The sequence below is a fragment of the Anser brachyrhynchus genome (assembly GCF_964034855.1).
Source record: "Anser brachyrhynchus genome assembly, chromosome: 4".
Classification (NCBI taxonomy): Eukaryota; Metazoa; Chordata; class Aves; order Anseriformes; family Anatidae; genus Anser; species Anser brachyrhynchus.
In genome coordinates this window covers 9,072,444-9,085,008 of record NC_137698.1, presented here as the reverse complement: position 1 = coordinate 9,085,008, position 12,565 = coordinate 9,072,444, and the positions used below count along the sequence as shown (strand labels likewise).

General features: G+C 38.9%; 1 protein-coding gene across 15 annotated transcripts in view; it reads left to right on the top strand.

Moving 5' to 3' along the window:
- BMPR1B (bone morphogenetic protein receptor type 1B) overlaps positions 1 to 12,565 on the top strand; it is a 261,476-nt gene that overhangs the window by 206,722 nt on the left and 42,189 nt on the right. For 3 of the 15 annotated variants that reach the window (XM_080591076.1, XM_080591066.1, XM_080591075.1), the window contains one exon: positions 12,342 to 12,562. The exons of the other annotated variants lie outside the window; for them this stretch is intronic. The gene's annotated coding sequence lies outside the window, so the exon portion shown is untranslated. The remainder of the gene's footprint in view (positions 1 to 12,341; positions 12,563 to 12,565) is intronic. 15 annotated transcript variants of the gene reach the window in all.

The following is a 12,565-nucleotide window of genomic DNA, read 5'->3' as shown; positions in this document are numbered from 1 at the left end:
GGTTTGCTACAGAAGGATTGCTCTGAGAGAGCACTTTCCTCCCTCTTAAAATACTGCTTTTCTGTGTTGCGCTGGGAAATAGCGTCCCCTCTGTGAAACTTTTGATCCAGCAGGGCTGGCCCCAGCTGTGACTGAAGTCCTTGTTTCTTGGTATCTTGGTGAGACGCAGCTTGTGCAAAATAGAGGTGTCTGATGAAGTCTTGAGCACAGAGAGGATGGAGGATCAATGATGTGTTTTAAATGGGGCTCATTATGTCACTTAATTTGCACATCTAAATGGGGCTGGTTTTATTTTTTTCTCATAACTCTGTAGATACTTAAGTCAGTATCTCGTTATCATGGCGACAAGTGTCTATAGGGACTTCCTGTGAATTTTCTAAGTGCTGATCCCCCAGCATTTCTACCTTTGAAAAAAAGGCACTTTTATTTAGCTTTAACTTATATTTCTTTTCAGTCTAATGCTTGACCTTAACATCCTATTAAAATTTACAGCTACAATAGGAAATTCTTAATTAACATCATTGTCCTTAGTTTGCTTCCTAGAAGTCTGGAAAGTGGTTTGGTTGCTAGAGCTGATTGAAAGAGTCAAGACAATTAAAAAACAAAAAAACTTCGAAACAGCGCAGATCAGCAGAAAAATATTTGTTTCTAAGCCCAAGGTATTCATAAATTTGAGTTACATTTGAGGACTAGCTTCAACTAAACAAAAGCAGATTTTTTGAAAAATTGTACAAATAGTTCTCAGTGAAATGTAAATACTTCTATTTCAAAGTAACATTTCTGTGTAAACATTGACTGAGCTCTAAGCAACAAAAGCAAAAATAGTGATTTCAAGAAGCAGTAAATACTTTAGAAAAGGAACAAAATCCTTTGTTTCTGGGCTGAACAATAGGCATTCAAGGTGACATTGGCAGTTTCTCCGGGAAATGACTGGCAGAAACTTCCAAAGCTTATTTAAGCTTATTTTCAATATTTCTTTTCTGTTTAGCCACCAAATTTGAAAATTCCTACTGCTTTCATCCTCAAGCTTGAGCATGTGTTTTACTTGTATGTATTTCCACACAAACTCTGTATCTGTGTTTTTTCCTCCTAGTCACATTGCAGTGTCATTTGCAACACCAAACTCTTCGGGGGAAAACCCACTTGCTGTGCTACTTCTCCAAACTATTTTCAAGTTAAACAAAGCTTCTTCCAGGCCAGAAACCCAAATCGCTTAGTGCCTTCCCCCAGATAGAAATTCCCTGGAGTCTCCGTTACTGAGCGCCCCGCGGGAGCAGGGAGCACTGGCGTTATAAACAAACATGGCCCAGGGCGGCCGGCCTGCAAAAATAACGTGTGAGGAGGCAGGGTAAATAGTTTACATCTCCTTCAGCCTCTGGGTTGTGTCACAGGGCTGCTAGTTGAAACGAGGCAATCTGCCACGGCCCGAAATACGCATCTTGGGAACAGGAGGAGGGATTTCTGGTGCAATGGAGAGGCCGTGCCTTCAACTACTCCTTCTGGTGAAAGTTGGTTTCTACCTATGTCCCAGCAAGCAGCCGGCTGAGGCCCGGCCCGGCCAAAGAGCATCCATGTTGGGCATCAGGAATTTCAGATACCGTGTCCCATTTTTCTCTGCAAAGTACAAGCAGGAAAGGAGTCATTTGTTTGTGATTCCTATTTTTATGCACTGTAAAATATAAAAAGTGAATTGTATATCCAAGCCGTGGGAGTACAGTATATGTCATCTGTCCTTTCCTGCCTATGTGATAGCTGTCTATCCAGCATCAAAGGGGAAGAAAGATGCTTTAGAAATATTGAGATGTTTAGAAGCCCAGTTAATGATTGTTTTTATGTAAAGTAAGAGTCTGAGTTACAAGGGGAGAAGAGTTAGGTGACTAGGCTTTGGCAGCTCAAAGAAGAGGAGAGGAACCCTACCCTAAATCCTCAAACCTCCAATTCTGCTTTGTTTACAGTTTAAATTAGATATAAATCTGATCTTTGGGGCTTATTTACATTTAGATTTCCATTTATTTATGTAATAATCCTTACAGCCTAGGTAAGCCCCAACCCATGTGGTTTGGGAATGGAAGATGAAGAGGTCCCTCAATGAATGGCAAAGAACATTTTGGGGGGTTACATGACACGGGGATAACACCTGCTCATGCCTGCTGGCTGAGGAATTTGGAAAGAGGTGTTGCTTCTGGAAAGAAGAGCTCCCTAGTTGGGGGTCACTGTTGTATGGAAGTGGAGCCCATTGTCCATATCCTAATTGCCAGGGTTTTAGATGTTCATAAGCATGGCTAATTGCTTGAGTGCATTGTGTTCCATCTCTTCTCCTTGAATGAACCCCTGGAAAGCTTTCATTTAGATGAAGCTAAGTGTCAGTCTCTTAAAATCTCTGAGCTAGCTTGATTGAGGAAAGGCTGCCCTTCCCACCTGTCAGACAGTCAGTCCCGTAACGTGACTTGGGAGTGTTTGGTGAAGATCCTCTGTTGAAGGAGTATTGAGTTGCCCTTCACCTCAGAAGGGTGTCATGGTTGAAAAGGGAACACCAGCAGGATGATCAACATTTGCTGCAGGGCAAACTAAGCAATGGATAGCATATCCATGCAAAGAAAAATGAGGAGAGGTGAATTCTTTGGCGGGATGAGGAAAAGATGGGAATTCTGTGTGTCCAACATCATGCCTTGAAATCCCGACCCTAGGGGGTGACGGCAAAACTAACAGTGCAAAGCCAGGATTTTGTTATCTAGCTTCAGGCTTTTTAAAGGGGTCAAGATTTACAGTCATTTAAGGCAAATTTTCTAACGCGTCTGTTTTGTAAATAATTCTCCTCAGTTCTCCCCAGTATCTCTGGGAGATGTTTGGCCTGTGGTACATTGGTTGAAAAGGAGTTTTTCAGTGTGTGGCTTTTTTTCTTGTTCACGTAGTTTAAAAGCTCTCTGAAGGAAGCATACAAAAAATCAGAGAACTAATCTGTTTTGCTGGACTTTTCTGGATTTGCATAAGAAATACAACATGCAGGCAGAGTAACTTGATTGTGCTGGTTTCTTGTAAGTATGTCTGAAAAGCACGCTTTTTTCACTTTTAATATGACAGTATTTTGGTCTGAGCTATTCTAATAGAATGACCTATACAAAGTGCATGTGGTCCTTGCTAGAAGTGTGCTGAGCTCCATTTTGCCACCACTATTATGGGCAGAAACTGAATCTGCCTTTGGCAGAAACAAAAGCTCCTGAGAGTGCTAAGGGGGTGCAATTTTGCAGGGAATGGAAAAAGTGGTCTTAAAACACTCGGTCAGTATTATTGCTAAACCTGAAAACATTTTTTACTAGTGAAGGGAATTAGCAATATGATGTAGAACACTATTGTTCCTAATAATCTCTTATGAAATGGGTGTGAGGTTTTAAAGTCAAGGATTTTGACTTCTTCCCAAGTCTCCCCAATATTTCTCATTTGATAATGAATGAGAAAACCAAAAGGGGACCCTGCAAATCCATTACAGTTCATTCCGGACTTGGTTTCACCTTCAATTTTAACAGCATAACTCAGTTTATTTTCAGTGTGAGCTAAGGATTAGGTGAGAAACAATCTACTATTACTTCAATACATATTTTTTTAATTGACTTTCTCTAACTGATGGAGAGAAAGCAACAGAAATTGTGTGTGTGCAAGATCTTGCCTTGAAATCCTGGCCCGAGGTGGTGGCGGCAAAACTAACAGTGCAAAGCCAGGATTTTGTTATCTAGATTCAGGATTTTTAAAGGGGTGAAGATTTAAGATCATGTACAAACAGTTTGTAGAAATCACTGATTTCTCTCCTGAAACATAACCAGCTTTGGAATTTAATCAGCTCAATTTAATGACTTAATTGACTGTGCTGTTGAGGATAAAACTGAAGAAGTGTGTGTGTGTGTGTTTTATGCCGAATGTATCACATCCTACTGAAACTGCAGCAGGCAGGATGTAGAATAAATTACAAAGTGCTAATTCAGTTATTTTTGTATTTAACTATCCTTGTTTTGGATACTTTTAAATGGATATCTGATGCCCTTTCTTGAAGTACACCTTCCAGGCTTTGTTGATTTATGTCATTTATGTTCATAGAAGAAATTCTGGTGCTGGATAACAAAAATATGTAGTTGATTATACCTTTTTTTTTTTTCCTCTTGGAGTACATTCTAGACTGTTTTGAACATAAATATGTTAACCTTATTCTGTCAAATAAGTATTACAAGCCTCATTCTTGCTTGTGTAGTGTTGGCTTGATGTTGAGGTTCACATTTTACTCATGCTAAGAGTCAGGTTTTTTAAACTACAATTTTAAGTTGACTTCTAAGATAAAGCTAACAGAGTTTATATGATGTTTTCCCCAACAATACTGCCTCTTATTTTTCTTGCTACAACTGGGCAGATGAAACGCATGCCTCAGAGCTCAGTTCCTAAATAGGATCCTACAACCGTAGCTCACTATCAATTTGGCAAACATTAGTCATAATTTCAGCTGAATTTCCGACTGGCATTCTTGTTTTTCTGCCGTCTGTTTTATGTGTAATTTGTTTCTGTGAACAAAGTAGGCGTTGCAGATGTAAGGATCTGTAAGTGGAATATTCTAAGGAAATAATTTTTGAGTCAGATTTGTTAATTACTTATAATCTAAGTATGGTATATTTTACAGAAGAAAGCTGTTAAAACTAATGTATTTTCTGATACTGCATTTAGCAACAATTTGATGTTCACATTGATTTTCTGCTGAATGCATGTCTAAATCTTTTAATTTAGTTTCCTTGGACACTGATAACTGAAGGTAAAAAATGTATATTCTGTGCAGAGACTGATCAATTTTTTTTTTTTTACCACCAGCTTGTGCATGGAGGTGAGACTGTTTCATTAACACACGTAGGTGGTACTTGTGTCTACCACCTTCAGTCTAAGGGGAAGCTACTTTGGAAAGAAGACTAGTGTAGAAATACAAATTATTACATGTGTGAATGTGAGTGAATTTATATAGTGATCACATTCATCCTTAAAAACTTGTTTTATCCTTTTCATTTTCTGCCTGGCTGCAGCTCGGTGATGCTGGTTGGTTGACCCAGTAGGGTCCCCACCCAGGAAGGGGCTTTAGAAAATAGTTCCTCTATTGCAGAGTTGAGTAGGGAATTCATTTAGCACTGCTGCATTAAATGAGCAGCAATAAGAAATACAAGCTGGTAGTGAGTAATTTCAGATGACTTTATAGGAAAATAATACTCCCTGTGCATATTTACAGAATATCCAAATAGATTTTCTTGTTCCTTAGTAAAGATTGACCAGACCAATGATCAGGCTGTGTAGCAAGGAAACAACCTCTTATTTGTCAGAGATTTGACCACCAACACATTCTTTAAGAATTCTGCTATTTTATAGAAGAAAGCTGACTTGTTATTATATTATTTTACCCTATATTTGGCATCTACTCCCTTATATATTCAGATGGAAATTGTTGTACAATTCATGCATTTAGTTATGTTAACAGTGTTTATAGTGACTTACAGTACATTACACTAATGAAGAAGTTTAGTTTTACATCTTTACCTAGCTATAAAATAAACTATTTTATACAAATGAAAAGTTGAAAGCTTGTGAAAATATTTTCCTTTCTCTGTGAAATTACACAGCATCTCAGCTTGAAACACATATTTGCTACAGGCCCCTTGTTCTTATGACTTGGATTATTTTTAGAGATTGAGTGGACCTTAAAGAAATGAAAATTCATCTGGATGATAATTTCCATCTTTTTTAAAATAGCTAAAAAGAAGAAAAGGGAAAGAATAATCTAATTTTGATTATTTATTTCATATCTGTGGACAGCCACTGTCTTTTAATTTCATGTGAGGACCCATGCTATTGTAGTTTGTTGGCATTAGTTGCAACTTCTCATTGGCTTTCATTGAGGTCAAGGCTTCTAATTAACTTTTAGTGGGCTAATGGAAGCTCAGTAAACTTCAGATTGGATCTCAGCCGAAATCCGTAGAAGCAGCCTGTGTTCTCCTGCTTCTGTCTTCTATGAAAAGTGTACACAAGCTGCTTTCCTCTCTTGTAAGGAAGGGATAGCTGCACAAAAAATGCAGGCTTAGTCTTACTTAGTGGGAGTCCAACACTTTTTTCCCCACAGTACAGTCAGCTAAGATTTTAATGATGTTTTGAGTTACTGCTGAATGCTGTTGAAATGCGTTGTGTCAGGCAGTCACAACTGTGGGGATTAGCTAGCAGTTACTTAAGTCCACTAGTATTGCACACAGACGGATGTACAAACTGTGATTCTGACTAACTCATCCATGAAAGACATTCCCTCCAAAGAGGTAAATATTATGGTTTCCTACATACCGACATGGTATACTTAATATGGCATAATTTAAGTATAATTTATGGTCCGTATTGCATGTGCTTTTAAATGGGTATGAAAGTCGGGCAGGGCAACAAAGGCTGAGAAAGGAGTGGGGTTCAGATGGTTTTGACATACATATTTAAGGAAGCGGGGAGAAAATAAGTGAGAGAAAGGGGGAAAAGATCAGCGAGCTTGTACAAGGAAAGTGAGAGGAGTGAAGGGCTGGAAGAGTGATGAGGATGTAGAAGAAAGACGAAAAGCAGGTGAGAAAGAAACAGACGAAGAAAATGTAAGCTGATGGAGGGGAAATAAGTTGTTGCAAAGAAACTTACTTGATTTATTTAAAAGGAAACTCAATGAAGAAAAAAGTATCCAAACATATATATATATTATTTTTTTTTTTTAAAAAAAAGGACAGAGAAAAAGGAAAAAGTGCTTAAAACATTCTGGAGCAAAGGAGGCTGAGGGAAAGCAGGAACTTAAAATATGAAAAAGATAGTAATTTGAAGAAGAGAACAGTAAATTATAGAATCATAGAACATTTTGGGTTGGAAGGAACCTTACAGGTCATCTAGTCCAACCCCCTAATTATGGGAAATGCTTTTATTTTTAAATGGTGTAAAACATGACCCACGTATTTTCCTTTTCAGAGTGGTAAAGAAGGCATGAGGAGTCTTTCTGGCTATAGTTGGTACCACGTGGATATCAGCACACATGCAATATGCAATATTGCGAGTGGCTTCTCCCCAGTACAGTCCGTAATTGAGCTGTCTGGAGGATGGAGTGGCTGAATTTTTGCTTAGGGCTATCCTAGATGTGGTTTATTGCTTTGGCTTGTTTCACAAGTCTGTTGATAAACAGCGAATTTCATTTAAGAAGTTACTTAATATGTCTTTTATAGGGTTAGATGCATATGATAACAGTGTTATACCACAGATTTCTGTTCACTGTGCACATGTGAGCAGCAGTTATGAGGACCATGGCTTTCATACTTGCATTGCATATACTGACTTTATTATATTGTATAGTAGCAATATTTCTAATATTAAATAATTTCGATATTTCAAATATTTAATTTTCCCAGTGATCGTTTCAGTGTAACTAACTCTTTGTTCCTCTGATTTGGAGCCCTCATGGGTTATGTATTTATAGTTTTGCTTCCTTCAAAAGAATCTCCACTGACTTGCAGTGAACTGGCCAAAGAGAGTGGATGCATGGTTTGCCTTCTCCCTGTGCTTTTGCCTGTCTTTCTTTTTCCCAATGCTCTTATTCCTGGCAATTCCTCTTGGGTTCTTCTTTGTCGAACAGCAGGCAGAAGAATCAATGGAAAATAAAATGCTGTTTTGTCTACTGTTTTCCTCAGAGCAAGCAATTTACGGTACAACTGGTTTTATCATTTCAGGACTGCGTGGTTACAATAGGCAGATATCCTCTGGCTCTGGCTCCTTTCTGTATTTTGTTATCCTGTGCTGTATGCGGAGCTTCAGGCCGTTCAAGACAATCTGGATGGAGCAGGGGAAGAGTCTAAGAGTCTATATGCTATTCTTGTGCCAATCCTTTAACAACAACGGTTTTCATCTCCAAACAAGAAACACTTTTAAAAGAACATTATTGTTTGCATCAATGATTTGCAGGTGGGCAGGCTGCATTGCAGAGCAACTGGGATGAGATCCCATAATTAGGTAGTCTTCACCGTGGGATGAGAATACAAATTCTGTATGTCATAGCCTCGCTGCTGTGTTATGCTTTCTTTCCCTCTTTCTTTCTTTGTACCTGAATGCGAGCATGCAAGCTAGTTCTTATTTTGGCTCCACAACAAAGCTAAGTGAAAGCACGTTCAAATGTTTAAATCATTTTAATGGCAGTGGGTATTCATCTTAAGAAAATTAAATCTGTGTGATCCCACTGAAGGCCAGAAGGATTTGTCTAGGGAAGGGTATGAGGTCATTTCAGGAGCACGAGGAACCACAAGTCCAGGAGAACACCTGCTTTAGGAATACTGTCCTTCTAATTCATTTGGGCTTGCCTGCAAGCTGGGATCACCCATATAAATCTATCAGACCCCGCTTGGAGAATGGTCCCTTTACTCTATATTTATGGGAACATAACTCTCTTAATCTCTGTGTCGTAGTCTTTACTACCATATGATGAAACTGAATATTTTTATTGAAGCTATTGTGTAGTGCCAGTGGACCTGAATAGGAGAAGCGATACCAGATAGAACATAAAAGGAGTTTCTTTTCTTTTTAGATGGGCATAAGGGAGTTCAATATTACCAGAAAAATGGCTTTGAACAATGCTGATAAAGAATAGGTTTAATGAGGTTGGGGTTGTTTGCGGAAAATTAGTCCGCATTAGGGTAATATTCCTTCAGGGAGCGTTTATAATGCCCGCAGGAATGTGGAGGGGGGGGGATAGGATTTCAGCGCAGCCTCACAAGCTTTCAGCTGCCAACACACTGCACACCTGCGTGTTCCCCAGGCTGACCTCCAAGCTGCCTTGAAAGGCGCTGGCATCTGGAAGCACAAGGAAAGATCAGGTTTTTAATTGTTGTGACAAAAAAAAAAAAATCCATCTTTTTCTCGACACGTAGAATGCCTTGCATTTTGCATACTTTAAAGGATATTGGAAACTATCTTGTGGTTACGCTTTTTAGTGGTTTGGTGCTTTTTTTCTTTTAATTTTCTTAAATTAATACCATAGAGATCTCAAAGAGATTTGACAAATAGATAAATAGTATTCAGTAAAAAAAAAAAAAGGGGGGGGGGTGGTTATTTGGCAAGACTCAGGAAAATAATTTCATACTCTGTTGCTTATCTGGGCAAGAATGTTCTCCCTAGCAAGTGCAGATTCAGGCATGACAGGTTCAGCATTTATCTTCCTTGCAAAGGTCTGGGATAGCATCTCATTTTCAAATTGTAATGATGTGGAGATAAAATTTAAATACTGTTCTACAAGGATTTCCACTTTATAATGGTATACTTCAAAACTGTTATCTCTGGTAGTAACTTGCAAACTGTAAGTGCATGTAATTTGCATTGCTTGGAATTAACTGTTTTGTAATTACACTTTGATTTGTGTTCCTTTATCAGACATTTCAGAACGGTTAAGCTATGCTGCTTATGAACTTCCATGTCAGTAATTTTGCAGTATAAAATTGTGCTTATTAAATGCACACATTTTCCTTTTTGGAATTTAAAAGTGACTCACTTTGGCATCTGTAGCTTATTTCTTGCAATCTAGTTAATTGAGTAGCTTCTCTGTTTATCTTCAAATGCAGATAAATGGCTTTCAGAGCAGTGTTTATAGCTTAATAGTTCCTGAAATAAGAGTCAACATTATCTCCTAGACTCTACCAGTCATAACTAATGATCCCTCTGCTTACACTGTTGAGCAAGTAAGGAGACACTGAACCCGGCAGAGAGCAAGGGCCCGGTGCAGTGGGAGGATAGTTTGTGTGTGATGGCGCCTAGCAGACAAGGCTTTCATGGCTCGCTAGTGTTAATTGGGAACCCAAATTTGTCCTCAGCCACCTCTAACCTCCTATCACTGAACTGTTCTTCTGCAAATACGGATGGAAACCCGCGGATAAGTTTACATCACACAGTGGTCTCGCTTCTCTCATCATTTAAAGTAAATAGGATCAGTTTGCTCTTAGATTTGCTTCAATTTTATCCATCAGAGTACATTTAGCCACACAAAATCTCTGCAGATATTGGGGATATTTTTAATGTTCTAAACGGCGTTGGCAGTGAGCCTAAAGGAGGCATTGTGTTGAGGGCTGAAAGAGGATGAGAAAATAATTAGGCAGCTGGCAATTATTGTATTTTGTGCTGGAGCTGTGTTTTTTTATGACATTTTAAATGTATTAATGTAAGTAAGATGCCTTTTTGTATATATATATTTTATATATATGTATATATATATTTTTTTTTTTTCCTGACAAGCACTTTGGCATGGTTCCTGAATGTAGAGTGGTAGTCTTTCCTTTGTAATAGGGTTAAGTGCAAGCTTCAGGGAAAAAAGAGGGAAAAGAAAGGAAAAAAAAAAAAAAAGAGTAGATTCAGCACTCACGAGAAATGCTATATTATTATTACCTCTGGAACAAAAGTCGCCTGTTTATCCATGAAATTTAAATAACAAAGCAACAATGCTTCATTGCCTCAAGCGTAAATGGTCTTCTATACTTCTGCCAATTTCCCTACACAATCTTTCACCTCAGCTCTTCAATTTGCAAGAAAGATATTTACTGGAAATTACAAATATAGGTGGTGAGAGGTCGATATCTACTTGAAGAATTTCAGCCAGGACAATGTTCTGGTTTCGGAAGGGCAATTGAACAGCTAGCTTTTCCTGACTTCTGATGAATTTTAACTGGTGACATGTAAATCAGTCTCCATACCTAGTTTCTAGTCTCCACAGCCATCTAGTCCACCACTTTCAAAAGCTGATTAAACGTAAACATTTAGGTGGGTGACCAGTTGGAAAAATAATTATATATAAAAGATGTTCCTACTTAAAGATTTTTTTTATCAGTCTCAATTATGTTTCAACTTCCATGTATTTCATTGTTTTTCCAATCTTTCACCCTTTTTTTTTTTTTTTTAATAAGTTTTGATCTTTGTTTCGGATGTTCATATGAAAAGGTGTGTGGATAACATAGGGTTAGGGCACTTGCTTAGGATATGGAAAACTGCAGGTAAGTCCTTGCTCCTCCACACACTCATTGGTAGAAGCTTTGGAGAAGCCATTGAATTTCTTTGTCTTGAGATTTACTGATCCATTTTCAAATGATTTGAGCTTGGGCTCTGGTTCTTGGAGTTGAGGAGTCTGGGCTGTTGGTTGGACTTCCCTTCCCTTCCCTTCCCTTCCCTTCCCTTCCCTTCCCTTCCCTTCCCTTCCCTTCCCTTCCCTTCCCTTCCCTTCCCTTCCCTTCCCTTCCCTTCCCTTCCCTTCCCTTCCCTTCCCTTCCCTTCCCTTCCCTTCCCTTCCCTTCCCTTCCCTTCCCTTCCCTTCCCTTCCCTTCCCTTCCCTTCCCTTCCCTTCCCTTCCCTTCCCTTCCCTTCCCTTCCCTTCCCTTCCCTTCCCTTCCCTTCCCTTCCCTTCCCTTCCCTTCCCTTCCCGACTTGTTCCAGGCTGCAGCTGAAGCAAAAGTCAACACAACGCAGAGCTTTTCCCCTTGGAAAGCCCGGGCTCACATGTGAAGTTGAGCTGAGCTGTGAGCTAACCGGATGAATAAACCTGTGACCTTTGGGTCCTCGTTCCCTAGCTGTAAAATGAGATGTCACTGGGGAGCATGGGTAGGGGTGAGAGAGGAGGGCTGCTTTGCATCATTTTGGTTGTTTTAGACTTACCGCATAAACCTCCTGAAGTTTAATGCAAATTGGCTTTGTAATTCATTTCAGAATCTGTGTGCATCCTCATTTTAGGAGGAGAAGTCTGAAAGCATGGAAATGACGGTAGGAGAGGCCAAAAGGCAGGGGAGGCCTCCTCGTCCCTTCACATGCAGCTATCCCAGTAACAGTTAAAAAAAAAAATAATAAAAGAAGACAAGGCAACAAATGGGATGCTCTCAGAGAGATGAACAGGAGTGTGATGGCTGCTAGGAACACCACCGCGAAGCTCAAGAAGTTTTGAGCCAGCCCATCTCATGACATTGCCTTGACAGAGGAATGTATGTCATTTATCTCTTTCACATGGTGCACATGATCTTGTTAGCATATAGCAGTGGTTCTCTAAAGTAGGGATGCAGCTGGAACATACCAAATGATACGGAGGAATTAAAATACAAACATCGCCTCTGATAGCAGAGAGTAATCTGCTAGTATTGAATAGTTTGAAGAAAGTGTGGATAAGACTGTTTAAAAAAAAAAAAGAAAATAGAGCATTTCCAAGGGTTATATATATATATATTATTATTTTTTTTTTTAAGGAAATGTATTTGGTTTATTTTTTGTTGCATAAAGTCTTGTTTCTTCCTTCTCCTCTATAGATCACATTGAATATCCGGATACCTATCTGCGATTGTTGCACTAGGAATTGTACTGCTTTCACTCAGCATCCTGACAAGGGAGCCCTTCTGCACAAAGTCAATTGAAAATTTGGATAGTTCCTGATTAGTTTTGAACATTTTCTCTGAGGAATATAACTCTTCTAAAACACATATTTTATCTAAAGAAAATAAACATTTTTTTTTTGGAAATAATCCCACTGGTA